At 44.9% G+C, this 13,801-nt stretch overlaps 1 protein-coding gene across 1 annotated transcript in view; it reads right to left on the reverse strand.

Moving 5' to 3' along the window:
• Positions 1-13,801, reverse strand: part of LOC144785314 (galanin receptor 2b-like) — a 184,671-nt gene that overhangs the window by 872 nt on the left and 169,998 nt on the right. The window lies entirely within an intron of this gene.

Genomic DNA, 13,801 nt, shown 5'->3' on the forward strand with positions numbered 1-13,801 from the left:
AGATACACATGTTCTTACTTTTTTCTCACCTGTGGTGCTTTTTAACTTTCTTTTCTCTATCTCCCTTGAGGGGCATCCTCTCTTAGTTGCTCCTTTCTGGTTATTCATGTCTATGCCTTGCTTACTCCTCTACAAGAATTGTCACTCTTTGTCTTCTCCTGCCAGCCCTTTTTCCGATTTTCAATTTGAGGTCTAGCTCCCTCCTATTCATCCTATGAAACGTCATTATTTATACTCTCTCGTAATGATATTAGGTTTCTCTCCTTTCCACTTCTGTGTACCTTCTAATTTTATATTTTTTCTCACTACCTCTTGTCAAATTCCTTCTCCTAAAATGCATTACACTTTCATCATTTTTGTCCTTTAAAAATTGAGCCTGATGAAATAGGCCCATTAGTAAACCAGGCTGCAAAATGTGCTCATTGAATGGTTTGTGAATAGATGAATGGTATGCAATTTGCAATTCTACATGTGCACTAAAAGGTTACATGGTAAATTGTGCATATGCAAAGATTTGCAAAACGACCTGCTTAATTAATATTAAGTAAGCAGGAGTGGAATAGTTTAGAGTGGGATGGCATACAGTGTAATAGCTCTAAGTGAAGTGGCGTACACTGGAGTTACGTACAGTAGAAAAGTGTACATTTGAGTAGCGTAGTTTGTAGTGGCGTACAGTGGAGTAGCATAGAGTACCATAGAATAGAGAGGTGTAGAGTAAAATAGCATGGAGACTAATGGTGTAGAGTTAAGTAGTGTTCAGGGAGTGGCATTGATTGGAGTAGCATATAGTGAAGTGGCGTACAGTGTAATAGTGTACAGTAAAGAGGCATACAGTGGTTTGGCATAGACTGGAATTAAAAAGTCGAATAGCGTACAGTGGACTGGTGTACAGTACAGTTGCATAGAGTATAATAGAGTACAGTGGAGTGGGCTAGAGTTGTATGTCACTCAGTGGAGTGGCGCAGACTGGAGTGGCAAAGAGTGGAGGGACGTCAAGTAGAACAGCGTAGAGTGGTGTATTGTAGAGTGCAGTGGGTTATAGTGGTGTGGAGTAGAGTGTAGTTGCATAAGTCTAATAGTGGCATAGAGTGAAGTGCCGTAGAGTGGAATAGTGTAAAATGTAGTGATGTAGATTGGAGTGCCATAGAGTGGAGCTGCATACAGTGTAGCGTAGAATGGAGTGGTGTAGAGTGGAATAATGTTCAGTGTAGTGGCATACAGTGGAGTGGCTTTAAGTGGAATAGTATAGAGTGGAGTGGCGTAGAGTGGAATGGAATATGGTGAAACAGAGCACAGTGGGGTAGCATAGAGTGAAGTACTGCACAGAGGAATAGTGTAGACTGTAGTGTCAAACAGTGAAGTGGTGTACAGTACTGTAGCATAGAGTGGAAAAGCTTACAGTGGAGTGGAGTAGACTACAGTGGGATAAAGTGTATTGTAATAGCGTAGAGGGGAGTAGCATACACTTGTGGGTTGTACACTGGAGTGGTGTACAGTGGAGTGTCATAGAATGTAGTGACATGTGTGGCTCAATGGTTAGAGCGTCAGACCCTGATGCAGAGGTCTAGCCCGGGACCAGGGTTCAATTCCCCGTCTCGGTGGGTCTTGGGCTCAAAAATTCCACGGACCTGATAATTCTCGCCTTGGTGCCTATTCCAATCATGTAGTCCCACTCTGCAACTCTGGGAAATAGCTTGCTTAATCTCCACAACGGCCCCCACAACGCTAAGGATGCCTGGCCTCCACCTTGGGGGTGCCCAGGAGTGGACACCTCACAGGGAAAGCCAGGATGGGTTCCACAGCGGTATTCGTACAAGCACCTTGAGACCCTTGCGGGTGAGTAGTGCACTATACAAGTATAAATTTTTTTTTTACATTTACATAGAGTGGAGTGCCATAGAGGGGAATAGCATAGCCTGGAATAGCTTAGAGTGTAGTGCTGTATAGTGGAATTGTGTACAGTGGAATAGCATAGAGTAGAGTTGCGAATAGTGGAGAGGTGTACAGTGTAGTGGAGTTCCCTGCAGTGTCATAGAATGGAGTGCCGTACAACGTAGCAGCGTACAGTGAGGTGTCTTAAAGTATAGTGGTGTGGAGTTGAGTGTGGTAGATTGAAGTGGCGTACAGTAGATTAGCATTGAGCGGAGTGGCTTACAGTGGGTCAGTGTAGCGTGCAGTGGGGTAATCCGGTGACTTAGAGAGTACTAGTAAAAAGTTTGATAGCGTAAAGTGTAGTGATATAGAGTGGAGTGTCTTAGTGAGGAGAGGAGTGTGTTACATAGAGGAATGGGTGGCCCAACTCAGTAATGGCCGCTAGGTAACCCGGCTCCCCGGATCGCTACCAGTAATTCAGCAAAATCCTGCCTTAAATCCTCACTGAATACCCCCGCAAGACAGGTCGCTAGTTCACTGTTGACAAGGTCTGTCTGTGAAAACCATGTAGACCCGAGAACGCAGCCACACAGTGTGAGCCACTGATGGAAATGGCCGCGGCGCGATCGGTGAGAGCAGGGTCCTCGCACTACGCAGTGCTCGCTTTCCGCCTGAGCCTGGGTGCTGAGAGTGCTGACGGTCCCCCACGAGCTGTGGTTGAGGTATGTGGGCACGGCACTGCATTAGCCCAATAGACAGTTTGCTGTGCCGTGGACCTCAGAGGGGACAGCGCCTGGTGCAGGCAGCGGAGACCAAGGTCAAGGGCATGGTGCCTGCGGTTGAGAGCCGTCGGCACTACAGGTGATTCCACTCCTCCGGCCGGTGGGTGCCCCTGCTTCCTGGGGGCACGAGCCTCTGACTGTATTCGAGGCACGTGGATCGTGTGCCTGTTGAGATTGCGTCAACGTGGGAACCAGCCGCTGGATCAGGAATAGCTGAGCAGGGATCGACGAGCCGGTGAGGTGTGCAGCGTCCACTGGTCCTGCAATTGAGTTTCCCTATGTGGCCCCTCCCTGAACTGTGCCAGTGAGCTTCTCCCCACTGAGGGTGCTACTTGTTCCCACCTATTCCCTTGCCTGCACTGCACTGCACAATAATAGCCCAAAGGGAACATATGGCACACATGTATTGATGGTGGGGCCCTGAGGAGCGCTGTGTCCACAGAACACTGCTGTACACTGCGGGAAGGACCCTGAATCGATTTGGGCCACTCGGGTATTTGCCTGGCCTGGTGTGGCGAGAATTGGGATTTAAACTACCAAGAGCGAGTGGCCCGTCTGTGCCCGTCAGGGGCCGAAGGAGGCCGGGCAGGGCCATGCCATTTTCAACTCCTAACCCCGAGGTCATATAGACAAACATCGTGCCCAAGAAAAGGTACTGTTTGGTAGGCTGGGGTTTACTCATTAACCTGACCAACCTAATTGACTTTAATTGACTTTGCCAACTTTATTGATCAGTTTATTTTTGGTGTTAGGGGAATAAGTCATGGCCAAATCCAGAGTAGGGCAGAAGGGTGGTAGGTATGTTGGATGCCTTCTTAATAAGAGCAAATCGACACTTATACATGAAATAGAGCTAACAGAACGTAGACTGTCCTGGTCCATGGATCCCTCTGATCTACCGGTACTGATATTTAATAGCCTTGGCATTTTAGGGTTGCCTGCAGGCCGGGATGACTGCCAATCTCATTCCCAAGGTAGTGGGTTGCTTTCTCAAAACATAATACCAGAGAATGCCACGCCACAAATATCTAAAGAAGTCCAGCCAAAAATTATAACTAGAGGCCAGTCATTAAAAAATAAGGGGGGAGAGAGTAAGGCCCCACAGCCAAGGAAAAAAAAGGGGCGGGTAGCAACTAAACATCCTAAATCGACCAATGTACTACCTAGGCCAGAGAGTGATCAGCGTGAACACGTAGACAATGACCATAATTCGGAAGCAATTAGGTTTATATCGCAACTAGATGTGACCCCCACAATCATCGCACCATCAGTAGAAGGGGGGCTTTTTTGAGATAAACTACAAGCGGTATTAGCAGCCCACTTAAATCCTATCCTTCTAAAACTGACTGATATTGGGAATAGGCTACATTCACTTGAGGAGAAAATCAATGTACCCCCACCTTCACTAGCTTACATGCATAAGCCAACAGGAAATGCTGTTGGGGCTGTTGGGGAGGAAAGACGGATCATGACCCCCTCAGTTGAAGTACAGTTACAGGATGGCTTAGACCAAAGGAAGGCCCACCCATATTATAGCCATCTAGCATTACAGACTCAGGATTCCATGCGAAGAGATGGACAGCCAATAAAAAATAAGTTTTCTGATAAGAAAAGGGTAAATACGGAGCATGCTAAATCAGTTACCAATCCATTAAGTCAAGGCCCTAATAAGGGTCAGCAGAATGACAATTCGATCACAAGTGATACTGATATTAATCTGCACCTCCCACCACAAGCTACACCTTACATAATCATCCTAGCTAATGTCCCGGCATTACCGTCGGGTCAGAGGGAACATTGGTCCTCATTGAGGACTAGGGCTTTACATTTTCTAAACACAAAAACAGGATTGGCCAATAAATTGTTATTTGCTGACTTTAAGATGGCCCATAGGATTAGGTGGATGGGGGCAACAACCAAAATTCTAGAAGGAGACTGTGTGTCGTGCTGACCTTTAGTTTCTCAGGCCTAGTCAAATCAATACTTGGCATGACGACAAATCAAAATCAAACTGGGTATAGATATACCAGCGCCCTAAGCACTTCGAGGTACAACGATTTGCCCCATTGAGCGATTTGGCTGAAATAGATTGACTGCCAACCAACGGGGATAAGTTGGAGGAAAATATTCTTGATTGCTTCTTGATCCCCATAAAACTGGTGTGGGTGCTGTGGTACTTAATGCTGGTTTTGGGCAACATCCTTCGAAGTCGAGTCAAGGGTTTGATAAACGCCCTTTATCCCAGCCACTTAATATGAGTGAGAGTCTGGGAGGACTGGCTTTAATTACTGCCCGTTCCGTCCAGACTCCAGGCAGCCCTTATGAACAAGCCATGCAAGCACCTTATTCCCAGCGAAATTGTCACCAGCTACGCCTTTCCTGGAATGTAGCAGGGATGATTCCAAAGCTAACAGATGAGGTCTGGGTCCAGTACATTAAAACATCTGATATCATGTGTACCCAGGAAACATGGAGCAGAATGGACGTTAACATAGATGGATATTTGTCACTAAATGCCTTGGCGGAACCATCACTGTCAGGGAGGGCAAGGGGGGGATTGGTAACCTTGATCTCAGTGGGGTATGAGGCTTTGGTAATCAAAAAGGTAATTGATTCACCCTGGTACCAACTGATCATGTGTTTTAATTTGTTAGATGAAATTTACTATTAATCAATTGGTACAGTAACATTTTTGACGAGCAAAGCACAGGGGTCATACATAACCTACAAGATGAAATTGATAAAATAGCACAAAAATTCTCCCCTTTATGTATTATCTGGGTTGGAGATTTCAACTGTGCTCTATATCAGAAAAGTAGTAATAAAGTGTGCGGGTTGACTGATCTTGATGATTCACCGCTTGCCCATTTTAAACATACTCCCCAGGGGGACGCATTAAACTCAATTATTCTTGTTAACGACTTATCCCCGGCGAATAATCTAGTGGACAGTTTGGTGGCATATTTTCTAACAATTCAGGGCGGGGGCAGAACCAGCACGATTGTTTTATGTGGATTACCAGGACGTGATGACCTGTTTAACATATTTAGCCCCCCTGGAATCCATCATAGGGAGCTTTAAAATCATATGTGAAGATGTGGCAAAAAATCTGCTTAAATCAGTAAAAAAAATGAATCGCCCTGAATATAAATGGTTTGATTTGGAGTGCTCAGCGGCAAATAGAGCTTTAAAAACAGCATTAAGCACAGTAACACAGGACAGTTCCTTGATTAAGGAAGCTAGACGGTCTTATAAAAACACAACAGAGCTTAGAAAAGAAGAATTGATACGCCAGGCCTGGTAAGATTTAGAAAAGGCAAGAATACTGAGAGATTCTAGGTCCTTCTGGGAGGTGATCAATCGTCCGCTTTTCACGGATGTAATCAGGAATGTGGAAAGAAATATAACGGGTTTAGCTTGGGAGTTCCATTTTTTGAAGATTTTTTTTTAATTTAAAAACAGATTTTATTAGTCAAGCAGCACGTTTCAAGCAGCACCCTGTAACCCAGAGGCAACTGCACAATCATTACAACTGGTTCATATTTGCCCTTGACTCTACGGATTAAAGTCTTTCAGTCCCTCCGGAACTTCTGTCCTACAAAACAAGAATACATAGAACACCCTCCTCCCATACTCCCAACTCCCCCAACTCCCCCCAATCCCCCCCAGGTCACACAGGTCCACAGCTTCATGATCACAGTTGTGCAGAATAACCATATACTGTAAGGCACCCACAGTCCATCCCACCACCCTCGCGGCACATCTCTTTGTCTTCGTATGTAGCCCCTCCCTAACCCGGCAGTACCTGCTCATCCCCCAAGGGAGGGTCCAGCCACAGTCCCCGATATTCTCCCCACCTGTTCCAGATTTTATAATGCTTGCGTGGACACCCCCTTGCCAGAAAAATAGGCTGCTCCAGACCCATGCAGAAATCAAGACCATTTTTCCAAACTGCTACTGATGGGGCCTTCGACACTTTCCACGCCTGTGCAATATCTTGTTTTGCTAAGGTGAGTCCTAATAATAAGAGGTGTTGCTTGTACCTATTCCCTCTCACCCCCTCCATTACATGCAAAAGGGCCAACTGCAGTGTGCGGGCCAGCTGCCACCCCGGGACCTCCAAGAGACAAGCAAAGACCCCCCCAGAAGCGCTCCAGTGCAGTACATTGCCAATTCGTGTGTATAAATGTGCCGTCCGCCTGATCGCAGTGCAAACATATTGGTGAGGAAATCATCCCCGCTCGCCAAAGGCGCATCCTGGTGAAATACACCGGATGAAGGTATTTAAAGTGGACCAGACGAAGTCGCATTGCAATGGCCGCCCCACGTGGGGATGCCAGCGCCTCCACCCAATCCTCCTCCTCCAGCACTCCCACATCAGCTTCCCAATCCCCCCTCAGCTTCTGAAGTGTGGGGGAGCAGTGCCTCACTAAGGTTTGGTATATGCGCGAAATTTTCCTATCGCCCAGATCTCCCATAAATAATTTGGCCTCTATAGGGCTGAACTCGGGAATGTCCTCCAGACCCCGCAAACTCGGGGTTAGCTCGTGCCTCAACTGTAAGTATTGATAGAACTGTGTCGGCTGCAATTGATATTCCACTTGTAAGGTCTGAAAGGACTTAATAGTGTTATCAGTCACCACATCGCCCAGCGTGGAAATGCCGATGGCATCCCACCCCCTGAGTCCCGACAGAGCAGCCAACTGGGGCAGCCGCCCGTTGTTCCCCAGTGGGGTTTCCCGTGTCAAGACCCCCCAACAATCCATGTACCACAGTGCCTGTTTCCAAACCACGAACACCACCTTCGTGGCCGGCGGTAACGCCCCACGTAGCCTGGCTGAGTACAGTATACTGTGTAATGTGTGCTGGCCCACCAGACAGCGCTCCAGCGCATATGCTGGATCCCCCCTGTCTCCATACCACCAGTCATTGAGGACCAGCAGGTGCGAGGCCTGATAGTACGATAGGAGGTCAGGTGAGGCCAGCCCCCGCTGTATGTAGAGAGGAAGCATGTATGCACCGCCACCCACACCCTCCCCCCTCACACAGGAACTGCCCCAGCACCGAGTTCACCGTGCAAAACCATCGGGCTGGGATCAGGAATGGATGGTTCTGCAACTGGTAAAGAAGACGGGGAAGTGCCACCGTTTTAAAATTTGCCGACCTACCGAACAGCGTCAAAGGCATACGAGACCAGGACCTAATGTCCGCCCATGTCCTATCCCACACAGGTACCACATTACGCTCCCACGCCACAGCTGGGACCTTTCACAATACCACCCCCAAGTACTTCAGTCCTCCAGCAGCTAACTGTACCGTGGACGCCCACGGCCCCACTTTCGTCTGCCAATCCAGAACCCACAGTGGGGATTTGCGGGGATTTAAAAGAAATCCGGAACTCTGGGGCCCCGTACTATTAAATGGTTTTCGAGCTGTCATAACGGGCAAGACCCCACAATCTTGGAAGAAAGCCGTGGTAGTGGCAATATTCTAAAAGGGAAATAGAAACAACCCGATCTGTTACAGGCCGATTTCCCATATAGATGCTACATGTAAGCTGATGGGGAGGGAAATTCTGGCACACCTGGAGTCATGGGCTAACAACGCTGGGCTAATATCACATACCCCATATAGGTTTAGGAAGGGAATGGGAACTGTCGAGCAGTGCCTCAACTTGTCGATGATCATGGGCAAGTACATGAAGGCCAGGGGGGCGTCGATCCACCTGGGCCTCCATGGGCTTGTCCAGTGCCTTTTACACAGTCTGCAGGAGCAAGTTGTGGGCGCTGATGGATGATCTGGGCTTTGAGGAACCACTTGTCACTCTCCTCTGCAGACTACATGCTTCCACCTCTGTAGTTATCCGTTATGGCCCAGGGGGAGAGAAGACCAAGCCCATCGTTTCGACAGAGGGGTTCCGGCACGGCTGCATTGTAGCCCCATTTTTATTTTTGTTCTATACAAATGGGCTGGAGCAGTTTCTGTTAAACAAACACTTGGACTTCCCAAAAATAGCAGATGACCAAGTACCTTTATTGTCGTATGCTGACAATACGGTTTTGATGGCCTTGACTGCCAATATCCTTCAGGGATGTTTGGATGCCTTCACCAAATATATGACGTCACTAAACCTGAAGGTTAATTATAAGAAATCCTTTGTCATGGCATGTGTGCTAAAATTAACAAGAAACACAAAAATGCACAGTGAATTGGACAGTTATTGAGAAGGTAAAATATTTGAGCTATTTGGGGAATGTTTTTAACTCTAACTTAAACTGGGATCAACTTTTAGTATCCCGTGTGCAACAAACTTCAAGAGTCATTGAGGGGTTGTTTCGATTTGCGGCCAAACTCGGCCATAAGCCTTTTGCAGAGCTGATAACCCTGTATAAATCAAAATGTCTGTCAGGAGCAACTTAAGGCGCAGTAGAGTGTGAATATCAAAAGAGTACTCAGATTCAAATAATCGAGAATATATTTTTGAAGACACTCTTATTTATTCCGTCCAGCTCCCCTACATTATTTTGCCACTCGGAGGTGGGCATGGATTATATCACAGACAGAATACACATGGCACCCCTGCTATTATGGGGGCAAATTTGGTCCTCAGAGGAACTTAATTTCTCCTGACTTATCTTAAAAGATTGCACGAATTTAGACAATGCAATGGTGGTCAACTGGTTACTCTAAGTTAAACAAACTATTTTATAAGATAGGATTAGAAGAGTTTTATGATAAGCCTGATTGTATACCGCCAAACATGAAAATGTCCATAAAAGAAGCTTTTGCATCTGAGTTGAGTATATCATCTAGGCTTACAGCTAGACCAGACCCCCTTTCTTGAAACAGCAACAATTGTATTTGTCTTTTAGCTTGCAGGGCAATGCACGTTTTTTAATGACAAGATTTCGCTTGGGCACACTGCACTTTCTTGCGGCTTTTCCAAAACAGGTGGGGTTGTGTGAGAGAGGCTACCCTTCTGTCCTTTTAATAACACAGCCAAACAAAATACTATGCACTTCATGCTATTTTGCACATTATATAAAGACCCCAGGGTGCGCTTTCCTGAGCCAATTTTAAATGAAAACTGTTTCTGCTCCCATAAAGAGGGTTTCAATTATTTGCATTCCTTAGCAAATTCTTCCATTTGCAGCTCTGTGCTTAGTTTTATAAAAATTGTTTTTATAATAAGGAAACGATATGCAATGTAAAAGTATGCAATTAGGTGTTTATCTGTCTCCGAAGATATTTTTTATGCTCTTTTGTAAACATTGTCTTATTTTATGTTTGTTTGTTTTTCTTGTGAACTTTTCTGATTCATCTGGAATCGAATACAGGTTTTTGACTGGCTAGAATGGAGTGATATTCAGTAGAGTGGCATAGCGTGTAGTGGTGTAGAATGTAGCTCCTGTACTGTGGAATAGTGGGCAGTAGAGTGGAGTGGAATAAGTGGCATAGACTGGAGTGGGGTACAATGGATTGATGTGGAGTAGAGTGGAATAGCGTATGGTGGAGTGCTGTAGAGTGTAGTTACTTAGAGTGGAGTGTGGTAGAGTGCAGTAGTGTACAGTGGAAAGGTTACAGTGGAGTGAGGTAGAGTGGCGTTGTGTAGCGTGGAATAGCATACTGTAGAGTTGCAGATGATCGAATGGCATATAGTGGAATACGGTAGAGAGGAGTGAGGTACGGTTTAGTAGTGGTGTAGAGTGGAATTGCGTACAGTGGAGTGGCATAGAGTGGAGTTTTGTGTAATAGAGTGTCATAGAGTAAAGTAGCATAGATAGATAGATAGATATTTATTTTTGCTTGATTAATTAAAATCTTTGCAAATACATGACAAAAAAAATCCCATTGTCCACAGATAAATACATTTAAAAGCAATTAAAAACCACATCGTATAAAAGAAGGTCATCAATTGCATATTCCTAATTTGTACAATTTAGCTGTTTTTAAAGGAGATTCTCGTAGACTCTGACATCTTAAATAATACTGGCAATAACTGCCACAACTTCTCGGGGCAAATGGCACAGCTTAACCAAGTCCATTGTCCAAGTTAGAGGTTTTATAATTAGAGTGCAAGTACGACTCAAACAAGATAGAGAGTTAATATTACATTAAAAAAGCATATTAGCGTGTTTTGGGTAACAACAGGGTTTTAAGTCTCTTCGTTGCTATCTCAAAAAATGTTGTTACCCGACCGACAGTTGAGCTGGACGTCAGGGGGTAAAGCAAAGCTTCACTGCCTGCCTACATGTCCGGATACCGTAAAACCTACAAAAATGACGTAGCAAGGTGCATCTTATGTCTGTTAAGTTGGGGCAGTTGCAGATGACATGAATAATGTCTTCCTTCCCACTTCCCCATAGACGACAAGTCTGAGTGCCTCCTTTCCTTTCTCATGGTGGAAGATGGGGTTTGATCGCAATTACCCCCAAGCGCAACCTTAGAAACTTTTCCTTCCTGCTTATCTTAATTCTAGCACTCAAGTAGGCTTGGGGTTTTGGCCTTACATAGTCACTGAGTACCATCCAGCCGTGTGCCTATTTAGTACGAATTACTTTATCTTCTAAAACTGATAGCATAGATGTTGTTTTTCTCACTGCTTTTTTAAAGGAAGATGATCAGTTGGAACGGCCTAGAGTTTGGACAGGCCTAGTAACTCAATCGATTCAAACAAATAATCCCTTGCTGAAATGTTTCTTGACTGTGCAAGGCTTTCCAAAGGTGGGAGTTTAAAGATACTGCCTCAGCATTTCGAATTTTGGGCCAACATTTAACGTAGGTGCTCCTTCTTTCCACCGCTTGTCTTTGAATCCCAAATTCTAGCCGGATTTGAGCCGGGGAGACATATTTAGGGAGATGGAAAATAGCTCTATAGGGATTGGCTAATATGACATCTAAAACTGCTACATCTTTAATCTTTTAGGGCCTCACTCCCGTATGTCAATGTCGGCAGCAACTTAGCCCTCAAGACCTGTAAGAAGGGATCAAGCGTAAGGTCGGGTAGCCGTCTCTTCAGTGACTTCAATGATAAATACGTTGTGGTCCCTTTTCTTCGCATGGCCTCTAACTGAAGTTTGAAAGAGCATTTGTCATCCATTAATATTCCAAGGTATTTTTAGCTTTGTACCTTTTATGGTAATATACTGCCATAATTTTGGTCTTCTTGACGTTTATTTCAAGAGAGTTTCGGTTAGAAAAACTGCTTGTTGTATTTAGTAGGTGCTGAAGGCCAATTGGCGTCCGGCTAATTAGAACCAAGTCATGGACACACCCCTGCTTGAGGCCTTTTCGAGGTCATGATTCGTTTTGAGATGTGTGACCCTGCGCCTAATTTGACCCTGATCCATGTGTCTGTGTGCAGCTGTTTTAGCCGTTCCAAAAGTGTGTTTGGTATACCCCACTTTTTCAGTTTTTCCCAAAGTTTGGAACGAACAACATGCTCGAACATGGCTGTGTAGTCAATGAAACACAAGAAGAGAGGCATTTTTGATACTTTGGCTGCATCCATTAACAACGTGAGAGCCAGTATGTTAGTTGTAGTTCCTTGGCCACTACAGAACCCAGTTTTATTAGTGGGGATACTGAAATTATCTGAAGCCCAGGATGATAGCTCCTCCAAGAGTGTTCCGGCATAGTATTTGGCATCTATATCAAGAAGGGCAATTAGTCGGTAGTTATGTAGTTATTTTGGTCCTTTCTTTTGCCTTGTTTAAAAATTGGGCTAATAATTGATCCTTTCCATGATTCCAGAATGGTGACTATGGTGTTTAAGCCCTTGAAGACTGGTAATAGAGCCATGCTCAAAAATACAGCGTCGTCTTTATACAATATCGGTGAGATCCCCTTTGGGCCGGGCGCTCCCATGTCTCTACCCTTGGCTATTAAGCCTTTTATCTGTTTTTCCGTAGGAGCATATCCTTCCACGTCAGAGGAGTCTGTAGAGTCTAAGTCACCAGCCGACAGGGACCCCTGTTGGTTATGGATGCTATTACTGCTGACCAAGTGAGCTTTGGTGATACGGATTTGTATTGCATTTCCCTTGTTAGGGGGTTCAATTTCCGATACCGCTGTGCCCGCACCCATATTTAGTTTCCCTTCCTTGTTGTTAAAATGGGCTGAGAGGTACTCTACCCAGAAAAACTCTGTTATATTGGAGCTAATTCCTGGATGGTACGGTCATTCTAACTTGTGGATTGTTTGCCAGAACTTAGCACTGTTGCATTGCTTGGCATCATGCAATAATTTAGCCCATATTTCGTCGTTCTTTTGCCTTATTTTTCTCCACTTCCTCCTTCTCAATAGGGCCTTTGTTTGTCAAAGGGTAAACTGCAGCTCCAGGTTCCCTGGTGTTTTTCGCAATTGTCGAAGTGTTTAAAGTAGCATAGAGTGTAGTGTCGTAGAGTGGAGTAGAGTGGAGACAACAACACAACACCACATAGACGAACGCACGTGTTAAAGAACACTGATCATAAATATTCGAACAAACAAAGACTACAAATATCTCTTCCAAGCCTGTGATAATGGGGCCACTATGAAACATCTTATAACCATCAGCATTGCCATTATATAGATGGGACCGCAAGATTTTAAGAGAGATGGTGGATGCATTATTATTAGAGTACGTGACGATTTTGGAAAATAAGGTCTAATTGGACCTCAACTGTAATAGAGAATACCTTTCCCAGACAAAAACATAATATTGAGGAAATTGAATCCTTGAAAGTTTATCCATTTGATGATTCCCGCCTGGAGGAAAAGTATCCTTTTGAACCAGAGATAACCCACGTCAAACAACTTACATAACCCGCAGGTCACTATACAGATTTAAAGAAATGTATGTTTTTTTGGTCCGGAAGAAGGTGATATAAATTGTCTTTCACCGAAACGTGCGTAGACCATCCGTTATACATCTGGGAATCCTACCCAAGATGCAGACAAGAGAAGAATCAGTCAGAAACAACTGAGCAAATTTTTGAATGTTAAAATCATGTTAGAAAGTAAAAGCCAGTAGGATCCCGCTAAAGTAATGTATTTTATTGTTATTTCTTGTGTGGTATGTTTGATAGTATGATTGAAGAGAAAGAGAGGTGAGAATGGAGGTGTGATGGTTCTGTATGGGGGTTACCACAACTGAGAGATCTAAT

Source organism: Lissotriton helveticus, chromosome 10 (genome assembly GCF_964261635.1).
Source record: "Lissotriton helveticus chromosome 10, aLisHel1.1, whole genome shotgun sequence".
Lineage (NCBI taxonomy): Eukaryota > Metazoa > Chordata > Amphibia > Caudata > Salamandridae > Lissotriton > Lissotriton helveticus.